This window comes from Mixophyes fleayi, chromosome 2, assembly GCF_038048845.1.
Source record: "Mixophyes fleayi isolate aMixFle1 chromosome 2, aMixFle1.hap1, whole genome shotgun sequence".
Classification (NCBI taxonomy): domain Eukaryota; kingdom Metazoa; phylum Chordata; class Amphibia; order Anura; family Limnodynastidae; genus Mixophyes; species Mixophyes fleayi.
In genome coordinates this window covers 60495485-60510571 of record NC_134403.1, presented here as the reverse complement: position 1 = coordinate 60510571, position 15087 = coordinate 60495485, and positions in this window count along the sequence as shown.

Sequence of the window (15087 nt, the reverse complement as noted above, 5' to 3'; positions counted from 1 at the left end):
ATAGATAGTGAAAAGAGCGTGGTACTCTAACAGCAAGAAGTATAGATAGTGAAAGGATCATGGTACTCTAACAGCATGGAGTATAGATAGTGGAAGGAGCATGGTACTCTACAAGAAATGAGTATAGATAGTGAATGGAGCGTGGTAGTCTAACAGCAAGCAGTATAGATAGTGGAAGGAGATGGTACTCTAACAGCAAGAAGTATAGATAGTGGAAGGAGCATGGTACTCTACAAAAAACGAGTATAGATAGTGAATGGAGCGTGGTACTTGTCACGACTGATAGTGGGTGTATGACTGGTAGAAGGTACCTGCTGTTGTTGGCGCAACTCAGAGGAAGGCGCGGAGTCTAACGTGCCCCTGGTATTCACCAGGAACCCACGCAAGGAAGTATGGACTCCGCTGCAGGGACACGCAAGTCGCGGTCCTTCCTAGAGTCCACAGCGAGATACAAGGGGGTGTCAGACAGGCCGGTTCAGCAACGTTCAGGTAGAGGAGGTACAAAGGGAAATCCAGAAGAATGGTGAGGCAAGCCGAGTCGGTAACCTTCAGGGAGCGCAGTACAAAGGCAGAATCCAGATAGGGGTGGTCAAACGGTCCGGGTCAAAAGGGTCACAAGCAGCACGAGGAATGTCAGGAACAATATAGCAACTGGTACACACAAACGCTGGAGGCAGGAAGACCTGATACTCTGGCACTGATTAGAGGACAGGAAGAGGTTTAAATAATGTGAGGATCCAATCAGCATCAGCGCTGCAGCGCTGTCATGCCTGCCGCCGGGAATCACATAGCGTCCCGTTGCCTAGCAACGGGGCGCGTCATACTGCTAGGAGATGGATGGCAGGGGGGATCCGGAAGTGATGCGTCTGGTTGCCTAGCAACCAGACGCGCGGTCAGACAGTCAGGCGGCCGTGCGGACGGCGCCTGACAGTATACCCTCTTCTTCCTCCTCCTGTTTGAAGGAACTTTTTGAGAATTCTAGGAGCGTGAAGGTCCTGCTTGTCCACCCATGATCTCTCCTCTGGGCCAAATCCTTTCCAATGGACCAGAAATTGCTGTTTGCCACGAAGAATGCGAGAGGCCAAGATCCGACTGACTTCGAATTCAGTTCCAGAAGAGGTTTGTATTGGTGGGGGACGACCGGGAGGTCGAAAGAATTTATTGAGTACCAGTGGTCGTAGTAATGAGACATGAAAAGTATTATGACATCTCAGAGAAGGAGGAAGTTTCAATTTGAAGCATACAGGATTAATGACTTGCATGATGGTGTATGGGCCAATAAATCGAGGAGCCATCTTCATAGAAGGAACTTTTAGTCTTAGGTCCCAGGTGGATAGCCATACTTGGTCTCCCACCTTTAAGAGAGGAGTGGCCCTCCGATGACGATCTGCAAAGATTTTGTGATGCTGAGTAGCCTTGAGTAAAGCCGTCTTAGTCTTAGCCCAAATGAGAGAAAATTCCCGATAAAGAGTATCTACGGCTGGAACCGGTGAAGAGGACACTGGAAAAGGATCCGGAAACACAGGGTGACTTCCGTATACAATAAAGAACGGAGAGAATCCGGTAGACTCATGAATGTGTTGATTATGGGAGAACTCCGCCCAAGGAAGGAATTGAGACCATTTATTCTGGTTGTCGGAGGTAAAACAGCGGAGGAATGTCTCGAGATCCTGATTGATTCGCTCCGTCTGTCCGTTGGTTTGCGGATGGTATCCCGAAGAGAATTTCAATTCTATGTTTAATCTCTTACAAAAGGTTCTCCAAAACTGGGATGTGAATTGGACTCCGCGGTCCGAAATGATCTCCTTCGGGCAACCATGTAGTCTGAATATCTCCTTGATAAAGATATCTGCCAGACGACTGGCCGTGGGCAGTCCAGTTAGAGGAATAAAATGTGCCATCTTCGAAAATCGATCAATAACCACCCAGATAGTGGTAAACCCTGCACTGAGGGGTAGGTCTGTGATAAAATCCATGGCCACACTTTCCCAAGGAGCATCGGGGATAGGGAGTGGACGAAGAAGGCCTGCCGGGACTCTTCTACAAGTTTTGTGTTGAGCACAAGTAGTGCAGGAAGCAATAAATCTCTCAACATCGGCACGTACATTAGGCCACCAGAAGCGTCGGCAAAGCAGCGATGTTGTCTTCTTTATTCCAGCATGGCCGGCAATGCGGGATGAATGAGCCCACTGCAGGGTCTTGAACCGGAGATGGGGTTCCACGAATGACCGGCCTGGAGGAGGAGAGGACGTTTTGGTCCTAGTAAGGGCTACGATATTAGAAGGATCAATAATATGCTGAGGAACCAACGGTCTTAAACGATCGGAATCGTCAAATGAGCGAGATAATGCATCGGCACGTCCATTCTTGGCTCCCGGGCAGAATGTGAGCTTCATGTTAAATCGAGCAAAGAAGGATGCCCAGCGGGCTTGCCGAGGATTAAGGCAACGAGCCTCTTGAATGAACACTAGGTTCCGATGGTCAGTAAACACAGTAACAGGAAATATAGCCCCCTCCAACAGATGTCGCCACTCCTCCAGAGCCGCCTTGATGGCCAGTAACTCCTTGTCCCCTATTCCATAATTACATTCGCTTGGAAGAAATCGTCTGGAGAAAAACCCACACGGGTTGTGTGAGCCAGCCGGAGACTCTTGAAAAAGCACCGCCCCAATGCCTACTGAGGATGCATCTACCTCTAAGAAAAAAGGTCGTTCTTGATCTGGCTGGGACAGAACTGGGGCTGAAGAAAATGCTTTCTTTAACGTTATGAAGGCAGACATGGCCTCCGAAGACCAAACCCTGGGGTTGGCAGTCTTCCTGGTTAAAGCTGTAATGGGGGCTATAATGGTGGAGAATCCCTGAATAAATTGGCGATAATAGTTTGCAAAGCCGATGAACCTTTGAATAGCTTTAAGGCCTTGTGGCTGAGGCCAGTCCAGAATAGCTGACACCTTGGTGGGATCCATACAAAGACCTTGACCCGACACGATGAAACCAAGAAAAGGTACCTGGCTAATCTCAAACACACATTTTTCCAGCTTGCAGTAGAGGTGATGTTTCCGAAGTCTACGTAAGACCTCCTTTACTTGTTCCCGATGAGTCTTCAGATCTTTAGAAAATATTAATATATCGTCTAAATACACTACCACAGAAGTGTATAACAGGTCATGAAAGATATCATTAACAAAGGTTTGGAAGATGGCTGGGGCGTTGCAGAGGCCGAAGGGCATCACCAGGTACTCGAAATGTCCATCTCTGGTGTTAAAGGCCGTTTTCCATTCGTCTCCTTCTTTGATGCGAATTAAATTATAGGCCCCACGGAGATCTAGTTTGGAAAAGATTTGAGATCCACTGAGTTTGTCAAAGAGGTCGGAGATGAGAGGTAGTGGATATCGATTTTTGACAGTGATGCGGTTGAGAGGACGATAATCAATACAAGGCCGAAGAGACCCATCCTTCTTCTTAACAAAAAAAAACCCTGCACCCGCTGGGGAAGTAGATTTGCGGATAAATCCCCGTTTCAGGTTTTCTGAAATATATTGAGACATGGCTGACGTCTCTGGACGAGATAAAGGGTAGGTCCTCCCTTTGGGGATGGGTTGGTCAGGAGATAAAACAATAGCGCAATCCCAGGGACGATGAGGAGGCAAGATCTCCGCTTCCACTTTACTGAATACATCTTGGAATTCCATATAGGCCTCAGGAAGGTGGGTTAGCTCGGAATGAGCCATTACTTGACATTTTGGAGGCAAGACTCTAGACAGACATTCAAAGCGACATCCTACACCCCACGACATAACTTGAGCGTGGTCCCAATCCATCTGAGGAGAATGTTTTCTCAGCCATGGTAGCCCCAAGATGAGGGGATTAATGGACCTCGGCAACACCAAAAGTTGGATCATTTCGCTATGAAGTACTCCTACCCTCAACCGAACAGGAGAAGTCACGGAGGAGATGGAGCCGTGAGTGACACGACTTCCGTCGACTGCCGTCAGAGATAACGGTTGGGGCAATGGGTTTAGAGGTATTTGGAGCTGCGAAGCTAGATCCGCCGAAATGAAGTTCCCGGAGGAGCCGGAGTCCACAAAGGCCGTGGTGGAAAAGGTACCCTTGGGGGTGCTCAGGATGACAGCCATCTGAAATTCTGGGGAATTTTCTTTAGAATAGGGAGCAACTGTGGATTCTCCTAAAACGGCCTCCCCGCCACCGTTTAGGAGGAAGAGTTTCCCGGTTTCTTGGGACAAACTCTTAGCAGGTGTCCCGGATCTCCACAATACAGACACAGGCGTTGTTTGAAGCGTCTCTCCCTCTCTTCAAGGGATAATTTAAAGCGTCCTACTTGCATTGGTTCATCCACTGGCAGGATGGGATTTTGGAACTGGGGTGCTAGCCGTGGTATGAACCGTTTGCCAGGAGAGCGTTCCTGCGTGCGCTCTTGGTAGCGCAAATCCACCTTGATGCACATGGAGATGAGAGAATCTAACTCAGCCGGGAGTTCTCTGGAAATTAACTCATCCTTAATCCGGTCCACCAGACCTTGCCAAAAGGTTGCCACCAGTGCTTCGTTATTCCATTTTAACTCGGAAGCCAGGGTTCGAAATTGAACTGCGTATTGCCCCACGGACAGGTCACCTTGGCGGAGGTTTAACAAGCTGGTAGCTGTAGAAGCAACTCTTCCGGGATCATCGAAGACTTTCCTGAAAGCTTCAATGAAAGAGTTGGAGTTATTAAGAAGTGGACCCCCTTGTTCCCATAAAGGTGAGGCCCAGGCAAGGGCTTGACCACTGAGGAGGGAGATGGGAAAAGCTACTTTGGTGCGTTCTGAAGAAAAGGCCCCTGGGTTGCACTCAAATTGGATGGCACATTGGTTCAGAAAGCCCCTGCACTTCTTGGGATCACCGTCAAACTTTTCGGGTGTCGGGATGCGTACACCGGAGGCCGCTGTAGAGACCGTAACCACACTGGATGCTGTGGATGCCGCAGAGGTTATGGCTGGTGTAGCGGGTGCAGCATTCTGAAATGTATCGAAGCGGGTAGCAATCCCTTGGACACATTGTAGAAGATGCGCTTGGGCTGCTTCTTGTTGCTCCACTCATTGAGCCAAATGCAGGAGTAGGTCACGAGCAGACGGTTCACCAGACCCCTCCGTTGTCATGGCCAGAGTATACTGTCACGACTGATAGTGGGTGTATGACTGGTAGAAGGTACCTGCTGTTGTTGGCGCAACTCAGAGGAAGGCGCGGAGTCTAACGTGCCCCTGGTATTCACCAGGAACCCCCGCAAGGAAGTATGGACTCCGCTGCAGGGACACGCAGGTCGCGGTCCTTCCTAGAGTCCACAGCGAGATACAAGCGGGTGTCAGACAGGCCGGTTCAGCAACGTTCAGGTAGAGGAGGTACAAAGGGAAATCCAGAAGAATGGTGAGGCAAGCCGAGTCGGTAACCTTCAGGGAGCGCAGTACAAAGGCAGAATCCAGATAGGGGTGGTCAAACGGTCCGGGTCAAAAGGGTCACAAGCAGCACGAGGAATGTCAGGAACAATATAGCAACTGGTACACACAAACGCTGGAGGCAGGAAGACCTGATACTCTGGCACTGATTAGAGGACAGGAAGAGGTTTAAATAATGTGAGGATCCAATCAGCATCAGCGCTGCAGCGCTGTCATGCCTGCCGCCGGGAATCACATAGCGTCCCGTTGCCTAGCAACGGGGCGCGTCATACTGCTAGGAGATGGATGGCAGGGGGGATCCGGAAGTGATGCGTCTGGTTGCCTAGCAACCAGACGCGCGGTCAGACAGTCAGGCGGCCGTGCGGACGGCGCCTGACAGTACTCTAACAACAAGGAGTATAGATAGTGGAAGAAACTTGGCACTCTAACAGTAAGGATAATAGATAGTGGAAGGAGCATTTTACTCTAACAGCAAGGAGTATAGATAGTGAAAGGAGCATGGCAGCAAAGAGTATAGATAGCGGATGGAGCGTGGTACTCTAACAACAAGGAGTATAGATAGTGAGTATAGATAGTGGAAGAAGCGTGGTACTCTAACAGCAAGAAGTTTAGTGAGTGAAAGGAGAGTGCTACTCTAACAGCAAGAAGTATAGATAGTGAAAGGATTGTGGTACTCTAACTGGAAGGAGTATAGATAGTGGAAGGAGCAGGGTACTCTAACAGCAAGAAGTTTAGTGAGTGGAAGGATAGTGCTACTCTAACAGGAATGAGTATAGATAGTGAAAAAAGCGTGGTACTATAACAGCAAGAAGTCTAGATAGTGAAAGGATCGTGGTACTCTAACAGGAAGGAGTATAGATAGTGGAAGGAGCATGGTACTCTAACAGCATGGCGTATAGATAGTGGAAGGAGCATGGTATTCTACAAGAAATGAGTATAGATAGTGAATGGAGCGTTGTAGTCTAACAGCAAGAAGTATAGATATTGAAAGGAGCATGGTACTCTACAAAAAATGAGTATAGATAGTGAATCGAGCATGGTAGTCTAACAACAAAAAGTATAGATAGTGGAAGGAGCATGGTACTCTACAAAAAACGAGTATAGATAGTGAATGGAGCGTGGTACTCTAACAACATGGAGTATAGATAGGGAAAGGAGCGTGGTAGTCTAACAGCAAGACGTGGTACTCTAAGGCTGAGTACAGACTGCAAATTTTTCACCTGATTTTTAGGCCAATCACACGATAAATGACTGTTCTGCCCGATTTCGCATTAGTGTGTATGCTCCAACAATGAACAATTATAGTTCCAAAGCTCATTGTATAGTTTGATTTGATTTTATAAACAGACCTAAAATCTCATTCAATGATGGAACGATGTCATTCCAATTCTGCAGTGGGTCTGCACTCACGACTAGATCTTTATATATTTTACGGCGTCACAATCTTTTCAGCCAATGGTTATGACAGATGAAGAGCACAGAAGGTAAATCTTGTAAAATGTGTACAGTGTATACACATGAATCGACATGCTGATCGGCAATTTCAGTCATTGGTAAAATCGTTAACAATATTGCATCAGGAAAAATTTTCTGTTGTGTGTACCCAGCACAACAGAGTAATGATCTCAGGCTTTATTTTTACTGATGCAGGTAGATTTTGGTAAGAAATGCACCTTTATACATACTTGCTAACTTAGGCAAGATTGAATCCGGGGGATGTGGGGGCAGGGCTTGGTGAAACGCGTCACTGAACTCTGCCCCCAAAAACGGCATAATAATTTCTGGCCTATTATGACAGGGGGCAGGACCAAGGTGACACCTGAATCGTGTTACTAAGCCCCCTCCCCCATTTAACTTTTCTATCTGGGAGGACTCCCAGAAATTCGGGATCCTCCTGGACATTCCGGCAACTATGCCTTTATATAAAACACAGTTCACGCATTCAACTTTTTCTTTTCTATACTGCCTTATGTTTGAAAAATAACATTTAAATGTATAAGCTTCTCTGCAGCACAGAGGATTAACGGTTTTCCATTGTGTACTAAAAATGTTTTATGGAGGCTTCATTCAAACTAATGTGTTTTTGTCTTCAAGTTTTCAAAAGCATCCATTAACAGTACAGCCTGGGTAAAGGTATTTCAATGTACAGTTAGAGCTTATGGTTTTTAAATCATTTACATTTATTTTTATTTAAGTTATTCTTATACATTTTTGTATACATGCCCAGAAGATGGCTAACTGCTTGTAAAAAGATGACTAAATAAGAAAATGTATGTTTAGTTATATGTTGAATGCTTAGATATGCTTGTTCTGCAGCTGTTAATATGTGGATGCTCTCTGAAACTATTAGCAGCCAAGACTATTGTACTGTGTGTATTGTATTTGCTACATATCTGCGTAACTTGTACCGCAACATCACCTGCCTGATTTATCTTTTCTTAACAGTGTACACCCTCACTACACCTAGAGATGTTCACTGACCCCCATGTTTAGGTTTTGGTTTTGGAGCTGGATTAAGTTTGTATTTTTGTTTCGGTTTTGGCAAAACCGCCCTTGCGTGTTTTGGTTTTGGATCTGTATTTTTTAGGAAAAAATGGAAAATTATGCTAAAATCACATAATTTTGTTCTTTTTTGTCCCTACATTATTATTAACCTCAATAACACTAATTTCCAGTCAATTTTGACCACCTCACAGGTCACAATATTATTTTCATCCACTTTCGGACAATGACTGCAGTGAGCTGGCTAAATGCTAATCGACAGAGCAACGTCACAAACACACAACAGTTCATAGCACATCTAGGAAACATTGCCACACAGCAGTGGCAGAAAAAAAAGAAAAGTGATGCAAGATAGAGTTGTCCTTGGGCTGGAAAATTCGCTGAGAATGAGTGATTTTAGCAGAGATATATGGAACGTATTATAAATCCGAAGGGAAGCTGGTAGATGAAGTCTGTAGGTGAATGGATTAATCACATGAGAGATGGAAAAAGGCCCAATATAGCGTGGAGCCAGTTTCATAGTGGGAACCTTGAGTCTAAGGTTGCGGGTAGCTAACCACACTTTGTCTCCTACCCGAAGCACTGGGGGATTCCTTCTGTGAAGATCAGAAATGTGTTTGTAATGATCCGAAGACTGTAGCAACCTGGAACGAACTTGGGACCAGATTTGGGAAAAATTGCGGACCATACTTTGTGCGGCAGGTATCGAGGAATCAGATGGATTAGAGAAGGTGGGGAGAATAGGATGTCTCCCGTAGATGGTAAAGAAGGGAGAGTTACCCATAGACTCATGTTGGTGGTTATTATGGGTAAACTCTGCCCAGGGTAAAAGTTCACTCCAGGAGGATTGTTGATCCGAACAGTAGCACCTCAGAAATGCCTCCAGGTCCTGATTTGTCCGTTCAGTCTGCCCATTAGTTTGCGGGTGGTCCCCGGTGAAGAATTTTAAGCTGATACCAAGCTGTTGCAAAACGACCTCCACAATTGGGAGAAAAATTGGACTCCACGATCAGAAATGATGTCCCTTGGGCAGCCATGGAGGCGGAAAATCTCTCGGATGAACAGAAGTGCGAGCTGGGAGGCAGAGGGTAGTCCCATGAGGGGAATGAAGTGACCTAATTTCAAAAAGCGATCTACCACTACCCAGATGGTATTAAAGCCATGACTGGCAGGAAGGTCTGTAATATAGTCCATGCTGATACTAAGCCATGGAAGGTCCAGAATGGGAAGAGAATGGAGAAGGCCGGCAGGGGGTCTCCTAGGGATTTTATGTCGGGCGCAGACCTCACAAGAACGGATGTATTTCTGGACGTCCGAGGGCAAAGAGGGCCACCAGTAAAGATGAGATAGAAGGGCAACTGTCTTCTTAACCCCGGCATGACCAGCGAACTTGGCGTTATGAGCCCATCTAAGGAGTTTGATGCGCAGATGTTCTTGCACAAAAGAACGACCATGAGGAGGAGTCTTGAAAGAAGAATTGGTCAAGGCTAGAATCGTGGAGGAGTTGAAGATGGGTTTGGCAACCATGGGTGACGAGGCATCAGAGGAATCAAATGATCTGGACAGTGCGTCAGCACGCAGATCCTTGGTGCCGGGCCGGAAGGTTAATATCACCTGGAATCTGTTAAAGAATAGCGACCAGCGGGCCTGACGAGGGTTCAGGCATTGTGCAGACTGCAAGTAGGTGAGATTCTTAAACACTGTGATGGGGAATCGTGCTCCTTCCAACAGGTAACGCCATTCCTCTAAGGCGGTCTTGATGGCGAGGAGTTCTTTATCACCAATCCCATAGTTGGCCTCACTGGCAGACAAATTTTTGGAAAGGAAACGGCAAGGAATGGGAAGACCTGCAGAATTCTTCTGAGACAACACCGCTCCAATCCCAATAGAGGATGCGTTGACCTCCAAGAAGAACTGTTTACTTGGGTCGGGTTGAGATAAGACGGGTGCAGGCGTAAAGGCCTCCTTGATGGCTAGGAATGCTTGAACTGCCTCTGGGGGCCAGGATTTAGATTGACCACCCCTCCGAGTAAGAAGAGTAATGGGAGAGATTAGCGTGGAAAATCCCTTGATGAATTGGCAATAATAATTCGTAAAGCCAATAAAACGCTTGGTAGCTTTGATGCCGGAAGGCTGAGGCCAATTAGGAATAGCCTCCAATTTGCTGGGATCCATCCGAAGGCCAGAACCCGAAAATATATACCCCAGGAAGGGTATTTGAGAGCAATTGAAGAGGCACTTCTCTAATTTTCAGAAAAGCTGATTAGAACGTAAACGAGAAAGTACTTCTTTGACATGCAGAAGATGAGTAGACAGGTCTTGTGAAAAAATTAGGATGTCATCCAAGTAGATAACCACCGACAGATAGAGTAAATCCCTGAATATTTTGTTAACAAAGTCCTGAAAGACAGCTGGGGCATTACAGAGCCCAAAAGGCATCACCAGGTATTCATAGTGGCTGTCTCTGGTATTGAACGCAGTTTTCCACTCGTCTCCTTTACGAATTCTAATCAGATTGTAGGCCCCTCTGAGATCCAACTTGGTAAAAATTTGTGCCCCCCCGAATACGATCGAAGTGTTCCGAAATTAGGGGAAGAGGGTAGCGATTTTTAATCGTGATGGGGTTAAGTCTCCTGTAATCAATGCACGGTCTGAGAGAGCCGTCCTTTTTCTTGAAAAAAAAGAAGCCTGCACCAGCTGGGGAAGATTACTTCCTAATGAATCCCCTCTTGAGGTTCTCGGAAACATACTCGGACATGGCTTGAGTCTCGGGTAAAGACAGTGGATATACCCTGTCTCTAGGAATGTTTTTTTCCAGGGATGAGGTCGATAGGGCAATCCCAAGGCCGATGAGGAGGAAGGATTTCAGAAGCGGTTTTAGAAAAGACATCAGCAAAACCAGAATAAGCTTCAGGAAGACCCACCAGGGAGGATGTGCAGAGACAGGCCAACTTGGACTTCAAGGGAGAAATGGATCTCAGGCACCTCTTGTTACAGGAGAAACTCCAGCGGATAACTTGTGCTCGCTGCCAGTCAAATTGTGGAGAATGAAGTTTTAGCCAGGGTAACCCCAGGATGATAGGGTTAATGGATTGTGGTAGAACAAAAAAACTTATGAGCTCGGAATGAAGCGCTCCTACTTCCATCTGGAGTGGAGGAGTAGAGAGAGAGATTGAGCCATTGGAGACTCTATTCCCATCGACTGCAGTGAGCATCAAATGTTGGGTCAAAGGTATCGTAACGAGACAGAGTTGTCACCAGCTTGGAAGAAATGAAGTTCCCTGTGGACCCCAAGTCCACAAAGACCCAGGTGGAAAATGGACCACTGGGGGAAACCAAGGTGACTGACATCAAAAACTCTGACTCCTTTCGAGGATAGGGAGGAAGAGACTGGGGTCCTAGGTTGACCTCCCTATTATCACCTAGGAGGTGTCGTTTCCCGGCCTCTTGGGACAAAGTCCTGGTTCACCGCAATATAAACAGAGCCGGTTCCTCATTCGTCTCTCACGTTCCTCTAGAGCAAGACGGGAACGGACGATCTGCATGGGCTCCTCCAATGATGGAGTAGGAGGAATAAAGTTAGGCACCAATCGAAGGAAAAGGCCGGCGAGTACGATCCCGTTCGAGAGCTCGTTCCCTGTGACGGATGTCCACTTTAAAACAGAGGGATACGAGGTCATCCAGGTTTGGAGGGAGGTCACGAGAGGCTAAGTCATCTTTTATGTGATCATTAAGTCATTAAGACCTTGCCAGAAAGTAGAGATGAGAGCTTCTTCGTTCCATCGGAGTTCGGCTGCTAGAGTCCGAAATTGCACCGCATATTGTCCCGCCGTGAGGGAGCCTTGGCATAGCCCTAGGAGACCGGAGGCGGCTGAAGAAACTCTTCCGAGTTCGTCAAATACTTTACGGAACCTCTCAATGAAGACCACCGAATTTTGAAGCATTGGATCATCCCATTCCCAAAGAGGAGAAGCCCAGGCTAATGTTTAAAGGAGGAGGAGTATTTCCGGCGATCAGCTGATCGCCGGGGAAGCGTCCTGTTGCTAGGACACACAATAAGTGGCAATTCGCGCATGCACGCAATCCGCGACCACGTGGCCGGAAGACGCTTAGCAACGGGACAAGTACTGCGGGTAGAAGGTGTCCGTCTCCGGCGCCTATGGAGGGCGCGGAGACAGCGCCTGACACTGGAGACTTTTAAGAACACTGTCAGCCCTATTATTTCTCTTTCAGCACTGACAATGAGCAATGGTATGTAGACTGTAGACTGGCAAGAACACTGGCACCTCTACTGTTTCTGTATGAGCTATAATAACACAGTACAATGTGACTTGAGACTTTGAAGAACACTGCCAACCCTTCTCTTTAACTTTCATTAATGACACTGCCCAACTGCACTGGAGGCTGCCAAGAACCCTGCTACCCCTTCTGTGTCTCCCTGTGAAATGGCACCGGATCTCCGTGGAGGGCAGTAATTATAGAATCCAAAAGTTGCGAGATCTGCCGATGCGAAGAAAACGTTTTGCCTCGTTTTCATTTCGGAGTGTGCGCAAAAGTACTGAGTTGGCTCGACTTGGTACTCGGATCGATGTTCGGGAGGGCTCGGTTTTTCAAAAACCGAGCCCGAGCATCTCTAACTTCAACACACTGACTACTGCGAAACACATTTGTTTTCTGTATTTGTCACTTGCACCATTAGCTATCTAGGTGTGGAAATACACAAAAAACTCACTATGATCTCGACCAGTGTATTTTTCCAAACACACTGACTGCCACAAAATATAATGGTTTCCTATACTAGTCATTAGCCCCATTATTTATCTCAATGTATTCACTAAAACATACTGACTGGTGCAAAACTAGAGCTATTCGTTAGATTGGTGTACAAATACAATGGGAATTCATATCCACTGCTAGATTTATGAGTCAATGCTTGCATATTGCCAATGAGTGCTAAAGCAAACACTTCAGTCATTCATATGGCAAGAACAGGAAATGCATCAAAGAAAAACGTGTCACTGTGTTCACAACATTATGTCAGTCGGTGGTAATAAATGCTAATGAAACTATCGCTCAATGGGAATTTGATGGGAATAATGCAGTTTTGATGGAAATAATGCAGATTTTATATATAGAAAAGATCTGCTGGAAAAGTGGCAGAAGCACCCAGTGGCCAAAATGGTCAAAATTATTAAATTCTTTCAGTCCATGTTCTAGACTATTGTCTGAATATGAGTTTAGTGCTGCCAGTGTAACTGTCAGCAAAAAGTGCAGTCAGTTATCTCCCAAAATGTGATGATTTAACAATGGATTTCCATAATTGAGAATTCTGCATATTGTGTCATACTTATATGTAGTTAGTAAACAACGAGAAACATCCTTGTCAAAAATGCTAAGGTCTCTTTCTCTCTCTCCCTTTCAGAATAAATCACAATTCATTGTTATAAACTTACAAACTTCCTACAGTTTGACAATGAAAAGCACCCGCATGCTAGTGAGTGGGTATGGGGTAATTGGAAACAATTGTCCCGCATCCCCCATTTGAATGATTATTTTAGTATTAAAAACAGTAGTACAACACCCAAAATTAACAACTATGTAGGAAAAAGATACACCTAAACATGTAGTATTTACAAGCATATGTTGCGTCGAATGCATCACAAGATTTCTTCCAGCTCAAAAACAGTAGAATTTTCGCCAGGCGTAAGTCAGTTATAACAAGTCTGTATAATTATGCCCATGATAATGTAGAGATGTGGCTTGACTGTGTTAATAGTAATACTAAAGTCAAATTACCTTATTTGTGCATAATGTAATAATAAAGTGATGTGTCTTATACAGAAGAAATTGTGATGCTAATAATTTAAGTACTATCAGCTGAAGGGGTCAATATGTAATCAGCCAATCAGAAGCAGCTAGATAGCGCTGCTGGTATCCATCATCACCTTTGCTTGTTGTTTAACCAGCCCTCCTTCACTTGCAAAAAATACGCCTCCTAAAAGGCATATCTGCCTATGCTTCCCATCCCCTGCCCACCCCAGTTCTCTCTCTCAGGCGTGTAGTGCATAGGCATTTGTAGTGTGCATGTGCTGTAAGAAATGTTTATATTAGGCAAAAAAGTGAAATACGTCCAACTAAGAGTGCTTGTACTCTACGTCTGCAAAAAATGAACAGAGAACAAACTATATGAAAATTCAAATACACTTGCGCAAAGTATGACCTACATAAGGACAAATATAGAGTAAAGAAGTGGTGAATCTGATTTATATCAAAAGTATTATATGTGAGATAAAATTGTAATAGTAATATATATGAAAATATAAAACACACAAAAACCAGTGCACTGGTATATAAATTTGCAGTATGACATAAATGATAATAAAACAGAAGTAGAAAAATAATCAGATAGGTTGACTGACTCTACAGCTGCAACTGTTGTGTAACATGCAGTCCGGAATTACCAGAGTGCATGCAAATAGACAGTATTGAAATATATATGACCTGAATACAACAATGCTAAATTTAAAATGCACAACCTCTTTTCACATTTTAGGAGAGTCACTTATTAAATCATGGCGAGGAGTTCCAAACAAATGCCTATGTGAATCTGATAATAGCGAGCGTGTATATTCCTTAAAAAGAGTCATACATCAACACATAGGGCTAAATTTACTAAGCTGCGGGTTTGAAAAAGTGGGGATGTTGCCTATAGTAACCAATAAGATTCTAGCTTTCATTTATTTAGTACCTTCTACAAAATGACAGCTAGAATCTGATTGGTTGCTATAGGCAACATCCTCACTTTTTCAAACCCGCAGCTTAGTAAATCTAGCCCATAGTGTTCTTAATTGATTATGCTGGATCTGCACATATGCAGATAAAAATCCACAAAAGGAAAAAAGATTAAACGGAATCTCACTGACCCGCACAGTTTGCCAGTACTATGCTTGCATCCGGTGGTGATTTTCGTCTGGCTAAAAGTTATCCGGTATGTGCAATTCTCTCACTGAACTCCTCAAAGAGATATCCACACACTCTGGCTGTAATATATTGAAAAGTGGTATTGCCAGTGCTTTGCTGATATCCGATAGCAAATATCATCTGGCTAATAGCTGTCCAGTATGGGAAATCCTCTC